Raw genomic sequence first — 14,873 nt, 5'->3', positions numbered from 1 at the left:
GTACACTTAAAACTCCATATTTTTCTAAGAACCTGAGGTTCCAATGCAGAATTATGGTACATCTCTGCACATCATCCTCTTTCCCAGTACCTTGCCCCCATAGTCTATCTACCTCAGCAGTCCTGAGTTCCAGTCATTTCCTATTCCCAGTGAGTTCTCTGTTTAGGTTCTACATCCCTGTGCCACACTTTGGTGAGTAGCCCCACACATAAAGCCAGAATGGAGAGATTTCCTTGTGTGTTTTCATTCTCTCAATAATCACATCTCTGCTTTGTCTGATGCTCAGTGTTGAAAAGGGTTTCTATACTTTGTTTAGTTTTATAGTTACTTGTGGGGATAGGGTGAATCTGACACTCAATACTTCATTATGACTGCAGCCGGAGTTGTGACTTACTCCTTACTTTTCATCTTTTTAAAACTTTTAACCTTGTGCTTGTATTATCTTTATATTAATTTTTAATGCTGCTGTAAAAAATCCTAATGCATGCTTAAAGACTGCTTGGCTAACCATCCATGCAGGCTGCTTTGAATCTCTCCCCTCTCAGTGTGAGTTTGGGAATTTGGAATGAGCTAAATCTGGAGTAATGGTTCAGCCACTTAACTAGTTCTGTGAACTTGGATAAGCTGCTTATTCTCTCTGATCTTCAAGTTCTTATAAGCAAAATAAAGAAGATAATCCCTCCCTCATTAGGTAGCATTGAGAAACAGATAAAACTGATCCTCCAAAGTGCATATCAGAGTCTATGCTATAGTGTACATGCTCCATAAGTCTTGTTTCTTTCTTTCCATCTTCCCCACTTAGTGCTTCAGTAATAGAAATATGGTCCAGAGCCTCAAACTTTGTCTTTCTCCTGTTACAATTTTCATCTTGGGTGAGTGAGTGCAAGAAATCGTCTGTGTGTTCAAGAGGCCACTGGACCCAATCCCTACAGGACAACCCTGGATGGACAGATGAATGGGTAAATAGATGGATGAGTGGGTGGATAAATGTGTGGGTTGTTGTAGAGGTGGGTAGAGAGATAGAGGGTGAATGAATAGATGCATAAATAGGAGAATAAATTAATGTTTATCTTATTTACCTTTCTATATCCCTTTCTAGAAACTTAGCTCTTTGAAGGCAGGACTATACCTCCTGCATCTTGTATATCTAGAGCCCTTGAACAAAGAATGAGTCTTCTACTTACATGTCATTACCACCTGGAAGCTAAGGACATGTTTTGTCCATCAGAATTCTCTTTGTCCCCCACCCTCAGGATCTGCTAAATACCCTCCAATAACTCCCTAAAATAAATTCCCAGCTCTTTATCTTGCCCACAGTTCTAATGACCTCATCACCACACTGGAGCCCTCGTGCCCATGCCCAGACACTTGACCTCCTCACCATCCCACAGATGCACTATGCCCAGCTTGGCACTGAGACACCTTATCAAACAGGCTTCATATATCCAGTCATTTCAAATGGTGAACAGTCCTGCAAGCAAAACAAGACAGGGTAATTGGTCAGAGTAGTAGAGCAGAAAGACTTCCAGCAACATTATCCCCAAGCAGGGCACCTTCCTCCCTCTGGGATGAGTGAAACTTCCCTGTGGGACCCAGCTCAGGACCCAGTGGTGGAGGTGCCTAGTGTCCCAGGAGGAATGGGGATTGGGGAATGACATAAACCCATTCAGTCATTCAATCACCAGGCTTTTATTAAGCACCTACTATGTACCAGACACTGTTCTAGGCACTGAGGACAAAGCAGTGAACCTATCAGACAGGTTTCTGCGTTCAGAAGCCTCAATTTTTTTGTGGGGAGACAAATAAAAGGCATATGAATCAATAAGTATGTAATATAAAATAAAGGCTGGGAAGAAAACAAAACAGAGCAATAGACTGCAGTAATGCATGGTCAGGGCCCTAAGAATGGAGAATGAATCAGATGTGCAATTGTTGAATCAAGGTTGTCCTAGGCAGAGGAAACAGCATGTGCAAAGGCCCTGAGACAAGAGCAGGGAACCACAGAGATAGCTGGAATGTGGTGTGAGGAAAAAGATGGGAGGTGAGAGAATGGATATGAAATAGGTGCTAAAGTTGGAATAGTGGGGTATTTCATATCAAAAGCCAGATTCTTTTGAAATTTGTCATTGCTAGTGCCACCAGGCTCATTAGCTGAAGCTATGAGGCACTGCCCCCTCCTTCCCAGGCTGTGCATAAGTCTCCCTTTTGCCCCCACCAGGGCCCAGTGTGGCTCTCAGTCCCATATAATGGGTCACATCTGTATACCCAGACCCCACATTTACAGTTCTGCCCCTCACCGCACCTGTGCTGTACCCTCCTCAGACCCTACAGGACAGAGGCTTCTCATGTTCCTGAACCCCAACTCTGGCCTGGAGCCTGACCATGCTGAAAGGATCCCATGCTTCTGCCTTCTTGCTGGCTGCCTTCTCCTCAGCTCAGCTCAGCTGTGCCAGGTCTGTGGACTCCTCATGCCTGAAGGTACCCTGGGCAGCCTGGGATAGAGGGTGAGAGCCCAGGGGTAGAGGAGACTCCATCCTGCCCTGCAGCCTGGCCTCTCCCTACTCCAGGAAAAGCATGGCCTCCCTTCTTTGATGGGACACAGTCCTTCTGCTCCCTTTAGCTGTCTTCCCCCTCAAGCAGTTTCTGAAGCTGTTCTTACCACATCCCTCATTTTATCCTCAGACAGACTTTGGTACTCCCTCTTAGAGAGAAGGGCTGAGGCCCCTCGATGGGCAATGTTATGCCCAGGAGGAGCCATGTTTGTCTTTGACCAAGGAAGGGCACAGTCTGGCCCGGGTGGATAATGAAGTGTGAGAAACAGGTAGGTGGGTAGAGAAAAGTGTTAGATTTCAAGTTCCCTTTGGTATCAACTGTGGCGGGGGAGGGAAAGAGCATCTGAGCCAAGTCATTGGTTTGTTGCCTATGTACCCACATTCTATTTTCACCCAAAAGACATAGACAAGGTGGTCCTGTCTAGCTGCTCTCACTCATACCCAAGCCTCTGAGTAGAGGTCCACCCCTCTAGATCCCAGGGGTCATAGCCCAGAAGCTACATGCCAGATCGGGGGGCTACTGTCCAGTAAAGTGGGAGCTCAACTGCATCACCCCACACGGAAGTGCCCACCCCAACATCCTGCATCCTCAACAGCCCATGAGCAGGATTTTATAAATGTGGCTTACAATTAAGTACATAAGAAAATCCCGCCAGGCAAGGGAGATGTCTGATTCCTACAGGCCATAATTTCTAGGGAAAGAGACATTTTTTTTTCTCCACAAATGATGGGAAGTTGGTGGTTACAGTTACAGCTGGCTGTTGACGTTGGGAAGCTGTTCTGATGCCCAGAATCCCACCTACCTCAGCTAAATGGTATCTTTATGAAATTAGCAGAGCTAGGCCGCACTGAGGGGAGGTAAAAAAAAATGAACTTTCAAATTTTAAGTATAATTGGAAAACTGACCTTTGGAAAATATTTTCCCACCCCAGCCCCATGTTAGAGAAGAATGGGCACTTTATGCTGTGGGTGAGCAGAGACCTTAAGGGATTAGCTGGTCTCTCTGGAGGTAGAGGTGGAGTGGTGTGATGGGTTGCAGGGTCCCTTTGGGCCTCCTTGAGTTACAGGGTTACAGTGAACTACTGAGGAGGGGTTGGGGACTCTGAGGCAGTCCTGGGCTGGGAGTGTATTGAGGAGCAGCTGACGACAGGCAGGGCCCAAGAGCACTTGGTAGGTCCAGCTGAAATTGCCTGGTGGGAGGTGGGAGCCTGCTGGGTGATGTCCACAGCATCAGAAAATGTCAAACCAGAGAGACTGGGAGTAATGCACACTGGAGTGATCCTGCACCCAATCCTGGCCTGATGGAGCTGAGGTGGAGAGGGCAGGAAGGTGCTGACTGAGCTTCCAGAATGCACCCTACTCCTCACTAGGTACTGGGGGCTCAGGATAGAAACAACAAGGTCCTATTCCATCCAGCAATTCTGTGAATGTTGATTCAAGTCTGGAATGGAACAATGATATCCCCTCTGAGCCTCAAGTTGCTCATCTGTAAAATGGAATAATAATAACAGGAGGAGGAAATGACATGCAGCTTGGGGAGGCCGGATGAACCCTCATTGTTAGGACTTGCAGTGTGTGTCTCTCTGGCAGGTTGAGCTCTGGCTGTTTGGCTCATGGTTCTATCCTCCATCCAATAGGACCCTCACTCTGGACAGGTACTTTCCACACTGCTGAGTGTCCAAGGATGCATGCTGGGACACAGCCACCAGGACTCCCCTCTCCCAGTGACCTCTGTCCTCTCCTCCCAGGGTGCTGACTCAGGCCACTGGTCCATGAGAGGGCCAGAAATTGTGTAAAGTGTAAGAATGTAACCATTGGGCTGTCCTGGGGCCTTTGCAGGGAGGAGCCAGAAGCCCTTCTGGAGGGAGAGGAGGCAAGCCCAGCCACACTGAAACCCATGGATGCTGTTTTTCCCAAATCTTTCAATGATAGGGCACTTCTTTGGGGTCATCCCCAACATTATGGAAAACCAGGGGGTTCTGTCTTCTGTGGGGCCCCTGGGCTTTGTCTGACACCATGCCTGGAGTCAGTATTCATGGCTTCATTTCGCAGAGTCAGTTCCATGCTCCTGGGTGTGCTCCCTGTATAATTTACTACAGCTTTTGACAATCCTGAGAGAGGGCTATGATTAGTCCTGTCTTCAGATGAGGAGGAACCCAGTGTGGTGCCAACAAAAAATAAGGGGCAGAGTGGAGTTGGGCCCTCTGGCTTGGCTGCCATCTTCCAGGTTAATGTCAGTCCAGCTTGGTGCCCCCTTGGGGCTGGTATCTCTGCTGACTGGTAGGCTGGAGATGTACTGAATGTGGAAGGAGGTGGCAGGACCTGTTGATTTCAGCTGGTTGGTGTCCAGGGCTCCCTGGTATTTACCATGGGAAACAGGTGGCAGAAAGCCCTACCCCCACCCCCCACTCCTGACCCTGAGCAGGTTCTGGTAGTTCTCCCTTCCTTCTCAGAGTGTCTGCCCTTCTGGCCTCTCTGAGAGTCTGCTGCTCCCTTCTCCTCGCCATGGCTCCTGTGGGCAGTTCCTCAAGATTTCTGGGTACAACAGTGACAATGACACTCATGTATGTCACCTATGTGCCAGAAACTGCTAAGTGTTTGGCATCCTTTCCATTCCCTCCTCATGGCCCCATGCAGTCAGTATTATCACCCTGCTTAGAGATAAGGAAACTGAGGCACACCTGGCCACATCCAAGGGCACAAGGCCCTTCCCAACCCCCCAGCCACCAATCCCACAGTCAGCTCCAGCCTGCAAAGCTGAGGAGAGGGGTACAGGGCAGATTTCTCACATGTGTCCTCCTTGGAAGAAAGGAGAGTGTTTACTAATTACTGCTGAAGCCATTTTCACGATTGTCTCAAGAAAGGATTTTATCAAACAAGCTGGGGAGAAAACCTAAAGGCATATGCTCAGAGAGCAAAACAGGGAAACCTAGAGTCCAAGTCCATTCACACCCCTTCCTACCCGCAGAGGGAAAACGAGGGCCATCGAGGCAGGTGACAGGACAGGTTCACAGAAAATCTGTGCAAACAGAAGATGTGCGTGTTCCTCTGGTGGTGCTGTGTGGCCTGGAAGTCCACCCGCGCACATCATGCTCAAGAAAGCCCTCGAAAAGACAACGCATGATTCCTTGACGCTAATTGCTTTAGTTTGAGGTAATATCGTCACAGAAACACCAGCAGTAACCTTTGGTCTTGGCAAATTCTCCCTTCAATCATGTAACGTAAACAGCGATAAACGAGGGCTTTTTAAGGCTTTCTTCATAATGCGATGCACATGCATTTGTTACCGAATCTGCCTTCGCTCCAAGCCCTGAAACCTGAGCGGCTTGGAGGTGAGCAGCGGGGCGCAGGGGGTGGGGTCAGGGTTCCCCCGAGACAGCCCAAATGCCAGGGCCGCCGCCCTGCCCCCCACCCCCCTGCCTCCCTCCCCTATCCTTCCCTTATCCCTGCCCCATCCCTTCCCCCTCTCCTCCCCTTTAGTTTCTCTAGTTCTCTCCCCCTTTCTCTCTCTTTGTCTCATCTCCTTCAATCTCCCTCTCCCTCCCTCTCCCTCCCTCCCTCTCCTTGCTTGATTCTGTCTTTATCACTCTCATTGTTTCCTCACTGCCTGTCTCCCCTGGTCTCTCTCTGTCCTTATCTGTCCAAAGCTAACTTCTGATTTTTCTACCCCAACCTTTGCTTTCCTCCCGGCTCTCACCCTCCAACTTTGCCCCTTCCTCTCACACAACTCCCCACCACATTGCTCCATTCCCTCCCTTCTCAGCACCTGGGACTCAGAGGGTACTTGGACATAACCCCTGGGCTGCAACCCCTGGGCTGCAACATCCCCTGGGGTATGGGATGTTGCAGTGGAGAATGAACAAAGTGTACAGAGGGACACAAGAAAGACCAGTCTTTTGGTGGGGGTGAAGAAATCAAGGCTGACTACATGGAGGTGGTGACATATGAGAAGAGTCTAGAAGGAAAAATGGGAAGTGACCTCATGAAGATGATAGGAACAGAGGACTGTGTAAAGGGCACAGAGGGTAAAGTCAGGAGAGGCTTTGCTGATTGGGGTGACTGGCAAGGGCAGAATGGAAGGGTGCACATCTGGGGACTAAGAAGGGCACTGCATTGTGGGCAGAAAGAGAATCCCAAGGGCCCTGGATAAGGGGCAGAGCATAGAAGAGAGGGCCTGTTCAGGCTGTAGAATTTGGGGCAGCCCCATTGCTGGGCAGGAAGGGTGGGACAGCTGGCAGGGGTTCTGGGGGCCTCGAGGAGAAAGGCAGCCAGAGCAGGGTTCACTGTAGGCCTGGGCACCAGGGCCCAGCACTTCCATGAACCTTCACATGATGGATTTTCATCTCCAGGCCTTATGTCTCTTCCACAAGTGAGGATGCTCATGTGGACCAGCTGAGAGGGTTCAGGGACATCGTGCATCAGCCTGTCTCTGAACACCTCATCACCCCAGTATCTGGCATGCATCTTAGGCACACACTTGTTCCCTGCAGTCATGTGACAACCAGAGGATGGCTGCTGTATCCCCATTTTAATAGGCTTGGAAACAGGCACACAGAGGTTCAGCAACTGGCCCTGTGCTGTGCAAACAGAAGGCACAGGGCCAGGACTGGAGTGCCACCCTGGAGCCTACACCCCTGTCACTGCAGTGCTGTGAGTGTGGTCCTGAGTGGGGCACAGAATCCAGACCAGAGGGTCCCCCTTTTTTCCATGGCTCTCCTGGCAATCGGGGTCAGTGAGGTAGAGCTAGACCCAACCTGTTGCCTGACACCCCCAGGCATCGTGCTTCCTATCCCAGATTCCCATAGCAGCTCACCAGGTAGACAACTGTCCCCTTGCCCACCCACTGAGAGAGCACATGTGGACTGAGGAGACACATCCATGGAGTTGGGCCTACAACTGGTCGGGAGAGGCAGGCAGTAAAAGGAGCAGAGCAGACTGGAATTATCTGGGTGAAGACCAGAGCCTGCCCTGGTTCTCAGGCCGAGAGTTCACTGACTACTCCCTATCCTGAGTGGATGGACATCCAGACACAGCATGGACCGCCAGGCGGGACCTGGTCCTAGGAATGTCTGCCATTTAAGAATTGCTAATGAAAGGTAGTATTTCATTGTTAAAATTATTTTCTGCTTCAAAGGCTTTGGCTCCTCAGAAACATACAATGCTGCTTCCCTGGAACATAACCTGGACTTTCCTTGTCAGGCAGAATCCTGTCTCCACAGAGAACAACCTGGACTCCTGCCTCTCTGCCGCCTTGGGACCGGGAGCTGAGCTGCAGGAGGGGCGGTAGGGAGAGGCCTTGAGGACCCTGTGAAATGCCACAGGGCTATATTAAAAGTCCATCAGTTTTCCTCAGATTTGCCTCTTGCAACCCTGCTCCTTTGGGCCATAAGCCACAGTTGTCCTCCACCATCTCTATACCTGCCATCCAGCACTTGTTCTCAGCCCTTGCGTGTCAATCCCTTGCCTCCACTCCTCAACCCACCTTAGATGACAGGTTGCCCCTCAGCCCACTCCCCTCAGCCACCAGGGTCTCTCAGAGAGAGGCCAATACCTCAGAGATTCCCCAAGTCCCCTGCCTGCTCTGACCTCTGAGATACTGACTAGCCCCCCCTTCACCAACCCACCATTTGTCCTGGAATGCCACTTTCTCAGTGGCCCCCTGCACTCAGCCAGGCCCCCCTCTATGTTTCCTTCATGGCTATTTCTCTCTTCACATGTTATGTAATCAACTTACTTCTGAGATTATTCTCTGTTCTACCCTGGACATGGCTCTGGAGGGCAAGGGGCTCCCCTGGTGGGGCTCAGCATGTGTCTGTGGAACAAATGAGTCTGTAAGTCCCATTCCCACACTGACCCCAACCTTGGACACAAGACTGCACGCGTGGAGGAACAGGAGCCTGGACAGGGAGGCAGGAGCAGGCTGGGGGTGCTTCAAGTGAGCTGGCAGGGTTGGGTGATCATGGTAGGATGGGAGGGGTCTGCCAGAGTGTGTGATGCCAACCCTGAAGCTTCCCAAGGGCTGGCAAGTGGAGGTTGGGCTGAGGCTACAGACCTGGATTCAATCTAGGAGTGGGAGCCCAGCTATTGAGGCAGAGGGGGAAATGGCCATCTGTGCCTTCACCTGAGGCCCTTTCCTGTGGACACATCTGGCCCCTGGGTGTCCTGTGCCCCTTATGGAGCTGTACCCTGCTTGCTGGGCTCTAGAGTTGTCCAGCCCTGGGCTGCTCCAGAAAGGGAATCAGAGCACTCAGTAGGCCTGTGCTGCTCAAATGTCAAGCAAATTGAAAATTGAGGCAATTTAATATAAAAAGTCATCTTTCTATTTTTAAACTTTGTATTGTTATTCTATTACAGTTGTCCCAATTTTTGCCCTTTGCCCTCCTACACCTAGCCCACCCCCACCACAGTCAATCCCCACATCACTGTGTCTGTGGATCATTCATACATGTTCTTTAAGTAGTCTCTTCTCCTTCTTTCCACCATTATCCCCCTCCCTGCCCCCCACCCCAGTCACTGTCAGTCTGTTCCATGTTTTGATGCCTCTGGTTCTATTTTGCTCATTAGTTTATTTTGTTCATTACATTCCTCTTATAGGTGAGATCATATGGTATTTCTTTTTCTCTGATTTGCTTATTTCACTTAGCATAATAGCCTCCAGTTCCATCTATTCTGTTGCAAAAGGTAGGAATTCCTTTGTTCTTTCTGTTACATAAAATTCCATTGTGTACCAATGGCGTATTTCACAGACATAGAACAAACACTTCAAAAATTTGTATGGAATCATAAACGAGCCCGAATAGCAGCTGCTCTTTTGAGAAAGACGAAAAAAGTAGGAGGGATCACAATACCTGATATCAAACTGTATTACAAAGCCACTGTAATCAAAACAGCCTGGTACTGGCATAAAAACAGGCACATAGACCAATGGAACAGAACAGAGAGCCCAGAAATCAACCCAACCCTCTACAGTCAATTAATATTCGACAAAGGGGGCAGTAACATAAAATGGAGTGAAGATAGCCTCTTCAGCAAATGGTGTTGGGAGAACTGGACAGCTACGTGGAAAAAAATGAAACTTGAGCACCAACTTACACCATACACCAAAATAAATCCAAGGTGGATAAAAGACTTAAATATAAGCCATGACACCATTAAAGTCCTAGAGAAGAACATTGGCAAGAAAATCTCAGATATTCCACGCAGCAACATTTTTACAGATATGTCCCCTAGAGCAAGGAATATAAGGGAAAGAATAAACAAATGGGATATCATCAAAATAAAAAGCTTCTGCATAGCTAAAGAAAACAGTATTAAATTAAAAAGACAACCAACTGTATGGGAAAACATATTTGCCAATGATACCTCAGACAAAGGTTTAATCTCCAAAATTTACAAAGAACTTACACGACTCCACTCTAGGAAGACATCTAACCCAATTAAAAAATGGGAAAAGGACTTGAACAGACATTTCTCTAAAGAGGACATACAGAATATCCAAAGACACATGAAGAGATGCTCAATATCGTTAGCTATCAGAGAGATGCAAATTAAAACCACAATGAGATACCACTTCACACCAGTCAGGATGGCTATAATAGACAAAGCAACAAACAACAAATGTTGGAGAGGGTGTGGGGGAAAAGGGGACCTTAGTTCACTGTTGGTGGGATTGCAGACTGGTACAACCATTATGGAAAACAGTATGGAATTTTCTCAGAAAAATAAAAATTGACCTGCCTTTTGACCCAGCAATTCCACTGCTGGGATTATATCCTAAGAATCCTAAAACATCAATTTCAAAGAACCTATGCACCACAATGTTCATAGCAGCACAATTTACAATAGCCAAGAGTTGGAAGCAACCTCGGTGCCCATCAGTAAATGAATGGATCAAAAAATTGTGGTACATATACACAATGGAATTCTATGCAGCAGAGAGAAAGAAGGAGCTACTACCCTTTGCAACAACATGGATGGAACTGGAAAGCATTATGCTGAGTGAAATAGGCCAGGCATTGAAGGACAAATACCATATGATCTCACCTTTGACAGGAAGCTAAAGAATAAAACAAACAAGCAAACAGAATAAAAACAAAGACACTGAAATAGAGAACAAGTGGGCAGCGACCAGAGGGGAGAGGGAAGGGAACTTAAGGGGGAAAAGGGGGAGGGATTTTGAGGAACAAGTATGAAAGACACAGAGATGAGGACTGGGGGGGGTGTGGAAATGGGAGGGAGGGGGGAGACCGGGCGGGGGGGGGGGTGTGGTGGGATGGGAGAAATAGATTAAAAAAAATGTACTTGAAAAGTAACTAAATTTTAAAAAAAATTCCATTGTGTAAATGTACCAGTTGTTTGATCCACTCGTTTACTGATGGGCACTTAGGCTACAAGACAAACAATCCAATTTAAAAAGGCTGTCTTTCTTTACCACTTACTTTAGTGAGCCAGAGGCAGACCTGAAAATGATTTCTTGAGGGCCCCAAACTCAAGAACACCCCCACCCCTCGTCCCTATTCCCTATAGCCGAGGTCAGCAGAGTCTGGGGCCCACCTTTCCCAGGCTTCCTGAGGCTCCAGCCTCCCCAAAATGCTTTTGTCCACTTCCCTCTCTTCCAGAGACCACTTCCTCAGTGGTATCTCTCTACCCTGACCTCAGACCTCCAATCTGGGTCTCATAGCATCCTCTTTTTTGTGCATTATGAGTGTTTCAATACTTGTTTTTCCAATTCCACCAGCAAGCCTGAAACCACCACTTATTGATTCAAGGAATCCATGCCCAGTGCCTGCTGCTCATTTTCCTAAATGGAACCCTCAGTATGGGCCATTTGCCCTGAGCATCATCAGTTCTTATGGTAACTCAGCTTTCTTATCTGTAAGGTGGTCATAAATTCTCCCAGACTTGTTGGGGGTTAAAGTTGAAGCTGCTGACAGAATGCGTGGCATAGGTATGTGCAGTGGGTGTAGGGTGGGGAAGACAATGGTGATGGTGAAGAAAGCAATTGGTGTGTGTGCATACATGTGTGTATTATGTGTGTGCTTGTGTGCATGTGTTTGTGTATTTGTGTGTGTAGTATGATTGTATGTGTGTACCTATATTTATGTTTTCTCATTATGTGATTTTTTACACCAACACCATGGGTTTTCACTTCCAGACCCATATTTGTGTCACTTTCCTGGGGACCTGGGGGTCATTAGCTCAAAGCTAAAGGATATTGGAGTCTGTGCCCTGGGCATTTATTCTGAGCTGGACAGGACTCTAAGAGTCTGTTACTTTTAAGAGTGTTCCTATTTCACAAAGGCCCCAGAGGAGACAGACAGGGGATATGAGGACAGTCTTGTTGAGACAAAAAGGAGCTATAAACAGTGAGGGGAGTGGACAGTGACATTCAGTGGACACATTGCTGAGAAGACCAGGTGACAATAAGAGGTGCAGGTGAGCCTTAAGAACACAGGGCTAAATGGAAAAAGTAAAAAATCCAAATTAAAAACTCTCAGACACAAAACAATATGTGTTCGGTGAACAAATCCCAGACAAAAAGTAACACCAACACATCAGAGTGGGCCTCACTGGCAGCAGTTCAGAAATGGAAAAGTCAGAGGCAGCCCATGCAACAGCTTCCAAGGAGCTGAGGGCCCCAGTTCATTTGCCCAGGTGATACTAGTCACCACAATTTACTCACAAAGGGCACAAACCTGAGAAACACTGTCAAAATGGGGTGTGAGGGTGTCACCCAGGTCCAGGGTTTCTTGAGACTTTTGACAGTTTCCCATTTGATTGTTATGGGGGTGGATTTGATCTTTGCAATAGAGTGGTGCTTTGGAACCAGTGCAGGCCTTTCAGATCAGCGTGTGCGTGCATTTGCAAGGGGAAAATAACCCAAATCCAAAGCATGACCTGGGTTCCCTGTGCACTGGGTACTGCAGGTGGAAGCCTCACATCCACCCTCAGGATCCATGGCAGGCAACTCAGGTTTGGGATGCTTGACCAAGGTCATGGTCATGCAGTGGTCCCCTTGCCCCCCATCACTGAACAGAGAAGTCTTTGATCCCCTACTTTAACTAGACCAACACCCTTCTTTTACAGTTGCAGACACTGAGATCCAGAGAGAGGAGGTTAGCTTTAAGAACAAACTGAAAGTGAAGGAATGGGAAAAGATATTACAGCAAATGCTAACCAAAAGCAAGCAGGGGCAGCTATACTTATAGGAGACAAAATAGACTTTAAGTTAAAATGGTCATAAGAGGCAAAGAAGGTTATTATATAATGATAAGGTATCAATTCATTAAGATATAACAGTTATAAAAATTATGCATCCATCTTTAGAGCACCTAAATATATAAAGCAAATACTAACAGAACTAAAAGGAAATATAAACAACCATAAATAGTAGTTGGGGACTTTAATACCCCACTCTCAACAACGAATAAATCATCTAGATACAGACTCAATAAGGAAACAGCAAATCTCAACAACACAAAAGTCCAAATAACACTAGCAGAGCATACACAGAACATTCCGTACAACAGCAGCAGAGCACACATTCTTCTTGAGCACACACAGAACACTTCATAGGATATATCATATGTTAGGACACAAAACATGTCTCAACAAAAGACAGAAATGATATCAAGTATCTTTTTTGAGTACAATGGTATAAAACTAGAAACTAAGAGGAAAAAGCTGAAAAACTAATAAATATATTAAAATAACACACTCCTGAACAACCAATGTTTTAAAGAAGAAATTAAAAGGGAACTAACAATATGACATATGAGAATGTAAACATAATATTGTACAAACTTATGGAATGAGCAAAAGTAGTTCTAAAAGGAAAGTTTGTAAGTGTGTGCATCAAAACAAAAAGACCTCAAGTAAATAGCTTAACATTATACAACAGGAAACTAGAAGAAGAACAAACTGAGCCCAAAGTTAGCAAAAGGAAGGAAATACTAAAGATGAGAGTAGAAATAAATGAAATAGAGACATGGAAAAGATTACCAAACCTGAGCTGGTTCTTCGCAAAGGTAAAAATTTACAAACCTTCAGCTAGACTAACCAAGAAAAAAAGAGAACCCAAACAAAATTATAAATGAAAAACAAATCACACTGATACCATAGAAACGCAAAGGACTATGAAAGTACTAAAAACAGTATACACCAAAAAATTAGACAACTTTTTTTGAAGAAAAGAATAAATGTTTAGAAATAAACAATCTGCCAACTCGAAATTATGAAGACAGAGAAAAATCTTAACAGTCCAATAAAAAGTTAGGAGATTGAATCAGGGAGCAAAAACTTCATAACAACAACAAAATGCCCAGGATTGGACAGTTTCACTGGCATATTCTACCAAACATTTAAAGAATTCATGCTCACACTTCAAAAATTAAAAAAGAACACTTCCAAACTCATTTAATGAGTCCAGCAGTACCCTCATATCAAAGCCAAACAAGAAAAATGCAAGAAAACTAAAGGCCAATATCTCTGATGAATATAAATATAAAAACTTCTCAACAAAATATTAACAAAGTGGATTCAAAAGCACATTAAGAAGATCATACACAATGATTGAATAGGATTTATCTTTGGGATGCAAGGATGATTCAACATATATAAATCAATAGATGTGACACATCACATTAAAGGAATAAATAATAGAAATGATGTAATCATCTCAATGGGTCTAGGAAAAATAACATTTGACAAAATCTAACATATATTCATGATAAAGAGACTGTCAACAAATTGGAAATAGAAAGATTAAAGGCTAAATTTGACAAGCCCACAGATAACTTTCACCACATGCTCAGTGGTGAAAGTTTGAAATCTCTTCCTGTGAGAGCAGAAACAGGAATAGCGTACCCATTCCCATCACTCATATTCAACATAGGCAATTGGGGGGGAGAGAGACAGAGACAGAGAGAGAGAGATTTAAATGAGAAAAGAAGCAAAATTGTCCCTGTATGTAGATTACATGATCTTATACACAGAAAACACTAAAGGATCCAGCAAAAAACATACATATATCAAATCATCACATCGTCCGTCTTGAACTTACATAATGTTAGACTTAATAAATAAATTTAGTAAAGTTGCAGGATACAGAATCAACATATGAAAATCAGTTGCATTTCTATACACTAACAATGAAATAACTGAAAAAGAAAGAAAACAATGCCATTCACAATAACACCAAAAACAATAAAGCATTTTGGAATAAATTTAACCATGGAGATGAAAGATCTGTACACTAGAAACTATAAGACATTGATGAAAGAAATAGAAGACATAAATATCCTGTGTTCATGAATCAGAAGA

General features: G+C 45.7%; 1 pseudogene; it reads right to left on the bottom strand.

The window, feature by feature from the left end:
• LOC119041982 (protein SET-like) overlaps positions 1-14,873 on the bottom strand; it is a 160,820-nt pseudogene that overhangs the window by 87,013 nt on the left and 58,934 nt on the right.

Source organism: Artibeus jamaicensis, unplaced genomic scaffold (assembly GCF_021234435.1).
Source record: "Artibeus jamaicensis isolate MK-2021 breed Jamaican fruit bat unplaced genomic scaffold, CSHL_Jam_final scaffold_1964, whole genome shotgun sequence".
Lineage (NCBI taxonomy): Eukaryota > Metazoa > Chordata > Mammalia > Chiroptera > Phyllostomidae > Artibeus > Artibeus jamaicensis.
Note: the sequence above shows the minus strand (reverse complement) of the source record. Positions and strands in the feature narration are given on the sequence as shown.